The following is a 5,761-nucleotide window of genomic DNA, read 5'->3' as shown; positions in this document are numbered from 1 at the left end:
ATGCAGGAGTTTGAAATAAGCTATGTGTCTGTGGATGCTTGTCTCAGCAACACCTACTAATATAGGTTAGGCATTAGGTCCTAGACCTCATTCATCACATTTATTCCTGGTTTGTGTTTACTTTGGTGCTTTTTGAGCATGGGTCTCATAACTCTTCAAGATGAGCCATTTAAGGAGTTCTGTCTTATACTTCTTAAAAGATAAAGCTTGATAGGGATCACATACATTTATAAACTGTCTTTTTCTTCCTGGCACTGTATGAGTTTGACTAGCTTGGAAAATACCAAATTGGATTGAATGGCAACACTGATAGCAACTCATTTCAACATAGACATCAGCTTAATCCCCTACAAAAACGAATGGGTTGAGTGTGAATGGCCTTGGAGGCTTCCCAGAAATAAATGGGCCAACAGGTTGCTGCCATCCATGACATGTCTTTTACGAAACCAGGCCAATGATCTATTCAATTTGTAGTCAGATCCATGTTAGCCTGTGGTCAATTCACAGAAGAAATTGTCAGGTTGCTAAAGACAAAGTGAGCATCATCTTTAATGGATTGCCTGTTATTTAGTATCAGGGCATTAACCTCATACCATACTGGATATACCTTAGCAAATCCAAGACACCCTTAATATAAGCCACGAATCCTGTGCTATAAAATTCTAGTTTTCTAATGATCTTAGCTGCGTGTTGATTCCCCAAAAGTCCACCACTTTCTGCTACATGGGGCATACGGATATCAACCATACATGGAGAAGTCACAGAAGAATAGCACTATTTTGCAGATGTGTTGGACAGCAAGGAATAATTCTAGCTACCAACACACTCTTTAGCTGACTGGACCAGCCTCACATGGAGTGCTGAAATAGCCCATGGCCCTATGTATATGTCACCTGAAAAATAGAACACACTTATTGGGGATTACAGTTATGTCAGTCAAGATAAATCATTCTGAATAGTATATATATTTTTGTATTTGTTCATTTTTTAAAATCTATATTTGTAAAGCACTATAAACAGCAGAATCTGTCTATGGGGGTTGTATGATGGAACCACGCATGTGGCAACCACTCATGTCTGAACAACGCGGTCGGAATTCTGACCACGTTGTTTCCACGCATGCCTTTACAACGATTTTTCATTGTAAAGGCATGCCTAGTACAGGCCTGTGTGGAAACAGCATGCATGGTTGTCGCATGCCATCCCTCCACCCTAAAAACAGAAGTACCCCGACCTCCCTTAAAAACTACCCGGATACCCCCACCCACCCTGAACCCTAAAACCAACCCCCACCCCCAATTATAAACCAAAAAGTACCTGGACCCGGCCCCTAAAACTACCCGACCCTAAAAACTTAAAATACCCTGATCTCCCCCACCCCCTAAAACCTAAACTACCCCAGCCCCCACCCCTAAAAACTTAAAATACTCCAACCCTCCCACTCCCGCCCCTAAACCTAAACTACCCTCACCTCCAAAAACTAAAAAATACCCCGACCCTCTGTCCCCCTACATAGAAAATAGCCCCAGCCCCACCACCCCACCCCTAAAAACAAAATACCCTACTCCGCCCGTTAAAAAAAAAAAAACTTACCACCCCAAGCCCTTCACCCCCCTGCCCCGCCCCTAAAAACTAGCCCCAACCCTGTCCCAGCCCCACTTACCTGACCGCATCCTCTCCCAATGGATCTTACTTTTTCTTTGCCTTAACCACGCATGTGCGTTGTTCGGCCCATGCGTGATTAAGGCAGAGAAAAAGGCCTGCGTTGTTCAGGCAAGCGTCATTCCAGGTGATTTGGCTCTGCATTGACCTAAAGGTTGACAAGGGGGATAGATAGTACCAAATAGTGTCTTCATTTTTGTGTGTTTATTCAAGTGTCCATTAAATTGGGCACCTTCCAATAATTCTTCTAAAGGCTAAATGTCTCACAGGTTTATTACTGCTGCTGATTTCTCTATAGCGTGACAATTGCTGTATGACAATATATTGTATATTAATTTTGTGTTTTGATGATTGTTTTTGGCTTTTATATTCATGTAGTCAGATCTTGCATAGTGTTTTATTGTCAGTTAGGAGAGCCTGCGTAAAATGGGGAGATCATTGTCGTGAGTTTTTTCTCATGTTAAGTCACAAATGAAGATTATATTTATTTTACAGCGGTTTTGAACATCATTATAAAAGTATTATTTTGAGTCCTCCCAGGAGAGAAGAACATATATTAAGTCCCGGGCAGCTTGATGTCTTTCCGTTAAGGATGCAGATTTAGAACACAATGGCTTCTCAAAAACATACACTGTCTTTGCAGGCAGCTCGGCTAATTCTCAATAGCTAGGATTTAAATATAAAGGGGATTTATTTTGTATATATTATATTTTTGTGTATATAATATTTACCCTTTTTCATTTGTAATTGCTACAAGTATTTCAATATTTTATATACCAATTTTACACATGCAATGCATTCGATTGGCTTCAAATAAGGCATTATAAATGAAGTCTTACCATATTTTGTATTCCCTTTATTGGAGAAAGTGAAAAGGCAAATCAAATAGAACCGCATGTCTCTGACAGGTAGTATTGTATTATTTTTACATTCCAAATGTGAACCCCCTCTGTCCAATTTGCGCAGCCCGGTTACTGACTAGGTCTACCAGTGCTTGCCTCAGGCCCATGGCAAATGTAATGGATATGATCAATATTGAGCCTTGACATGCAGTAGTAGATATGAAGGGATTAGATTTTTCAATCTTCCTTGACACCATACTGCCTTCCAATCCATAGCAAAATATAAAGCAGTGGTTGAGAAATGTTAGACTGGCATCTTTTGGGGTGGTCTCCTCTAACTTTTTGCTTTCTGACCTGTTTTGACTGTGTGCTGAACTTCGATTTGCTGGCTTAATGACTGTGCACTTTACCCCTGCTATCCAGTGCTAAAGTGCATGTTATCTGTGTCTAAAACATAGTAGCATTGGCTTCTCAGCAATTGACATATTTGAATTAGTAGTAAGTCCCCAGTAAAGTGCACTATGTGTGCACAGGGCTTATAAGTCAAACCCTACTAGTGTGCCTGCAGCACTGGTTGTACCACCCACCACAGTAGCCTTTCAAACATGCATCAGGCCTGCCATGGCAGAGCCTGTGTGCGCAGTTTAAACTGCAATTTTGACCTGGCAAGTGTACCCACTTGCCAGATCCAAACCTTCTTTTTTATTACCCATAAGCCACCCACTAAGGACCTAACATAAGCCCAGGTTAACTCCAAGGGAAGGGTGCAGTATATTTAAACATTGGACATGTACTTTTAAGTTTAACATCTCCAGGTGGCGACCCCTACATTTCAGCTGCATACTGATGGGTCTTCCTGGGCAGGAATGGTGGAGGGGCTATCACTTCAAAGGGTAGTGGCCTGACACCACACAAGGGACTTATAAACCCCCACAGACCTCCTGGCAGACAGGACTGAGCTGAAAGGGAACTGGGGCACTTCAGAAACACTCTTTTAAGTCTCCCCCACCTCAAAGACATAACTGGGTATAAATACTGGGCCTCTGACACCATATACTCAGAACACTTCTGGACTGAGGACATTCTACCAGGAAGAAGGATCACTGGGCTGTCAGGAGGGACTGCCACTTTGCTGTTTGCTCTTCTGTGTTGGCCTGCTGTCTGCTACTTCTTGCCTTGGAGTGAGATGACTGGATCTAACTCTACATCCTGCAATTTAAAGTTTCTCCAAGGGCCTGACTAAGCTTGCCTCCTGTTTTTCAAGTCTCAAGGATACTAAAGACTTCACCCGCACCTTGCTACCAGCACCTGGGCTCATCTGCTGTGAGTCCTGCTCTGCCAAGTGGTGCCAAATACAGTCTTGGGCCCTTGGAGGTGAGTGTGGTGCTACAACACAAAAACTGACGCAATGACACCAGCGCGTCATTTGGAACCACTCCCTGTATTGAAGTAGCAGACACTGCTCGCCGACTGCGTGACAACAACCCTGACTTACAACGAAGCCCCAGCTGGGTCAATGCAGCACCAACACATCAGAACCTGTACTCATCGCTTCTGGACATCGACACGTCAACAACTTTGCCCTATCAGGAAACAATGCTTCTCTAGCTAGCACAATGCATTCCTTCCTCTGGATCAATTCATCATCATCGACGCAACAAAGGAACTGTCAGCAGGACTACATGACTCCTGTATTCAGCCCGCATGCCATCGCGGTCAGACTGCACTTTTGGATTTGCCCCAGTCTAGACAGATAGTTCTGGTTGGAGCTATTGTCTTTTAAGCACTGCATTTTGATTTAATCTTTGAAAATTCATAACCTGCCTTGTGTATGTTGGACTTTTGTTGTTTTGGTCTTTTTTGACTCAGATAAATATGACTATTTTTTTAATTTGGAGTAGAGTCCTTTAGTGGTGTCTTCACTGTTACTGTGTGTGTGCACAAATACTTTACACACAGCCTGACTGCTCTGTGCCAAGCTACCAGAGGGTGAGCATAGGTAAACTTTTAGTGTGTATCTTACTTACCATGACTAGATTTGTGGTTCCTACTTGAAGTGAGCGCAAAACTCTACCAACTAGCGACCCCAATTTCTAACAAGAGACATGAGCATTAATAAACAGACCCTCAGGTTAGAAGATGATAGAGGCCTGTGTTAGGCATCTGATGTGCTAACACTGCATAAGACAAAAGGGCTTACTCTCAGTGTTTACCAGGAAACACAATGTACAGGCATGGCGGAGAGCAGCCTATCCAAAGACTAATCTGAAGTAGTGGAGTTTCAACTTCTTAAATAATTTGAGGACGAGTTCTTCAAGTTAGATTGGTACAGGAGGGGCATTTCAGAGTTAGGAGTCCTACATTTGAAGATCTGCCCCAAAGCTATTAAAGTTGACTGGATGGGTGAGAAGTGCATTTTCTTGTATGGCTGATCTAGTAAGTCTGGGTGGCTGAGGGTGCTTAAAGAATTTAGACTGGAATTATGGCATTTGGCTATAGGATACCTTGTGAGGGAGGCAGAGAGGTTTGAACCACACTTTTCCTTGCTTGGTATGCAGTGAGGTGTTCTCAAAGTTGGTGCCTAGCCTAGCCAAGCCAAGCCAAAACGTTTTGTGCTATTTGGAGTTTAGCTAGATTTTGTGTTGAGAGGCACCCATGTACAAGGGGTAATAAAGCCTAGAAATCACAAGTATGAGTTGTGAATTTTATAGCACAAATTTCATACAGATTGACTAAGAACCCAGAGGTCCTTGAAGTGGGAGTTTTGAAATATTTTAATAATTTGCAAGCCAACCCGTACCCTCATCAAGGGTTATTGGGGATTCTGGCTCTCAATGATGGGCACTTTATTTGAGGACGATTCTAGCCCACCAGTAGGAACGCCTCTAAGTGTGGTGTCCACCCTGGCTGACCTATCAGCTTGAATTAGAGAGATGGGGGTTGGTACGTTCCAGACCAAGGCACCATTTTGGACCACTTTGGACTGAAAGAATGTGTGATGTACAGCACAGGTGCTGAACTGTGCTGGGGATCTTCTTGTGTTCATGAAAGCATTGGTGGTAAAATATTTGATGTTTTCACACAATTTCCAAAAATGGAGGCTACAGTATTACAGGCAAACAGTCTTTTTATGCAATTTGAAGTGGCCTCTCAATTTTAAAACTATATATATTGCATTTGTTTTTGTTTCTCTTCATTTTTAACTCATCCTGTCCCTCCCAAGTAAAATTTAGCCATATGTCATAACTGCAATTCTA

Source organism: Pleurodeles waltl, chromosome 4_1, assembly GCF_031143425.1.
Source record: "Pleurodeles waltl isolate 20211129_DDA chromosome 4_1, aPleWal1.hap1.20221129, whole genome shotgun sequence".
Classification (NCBI taxonomy): Eukaryota; Metazoa; Chordata; class Amphibia; order Caudata; family Salamandridae; genus Pleurodeles; species Pleurodeles waltl.
This window is presented reverse-complemented; position numbering follows the sequence as displayed.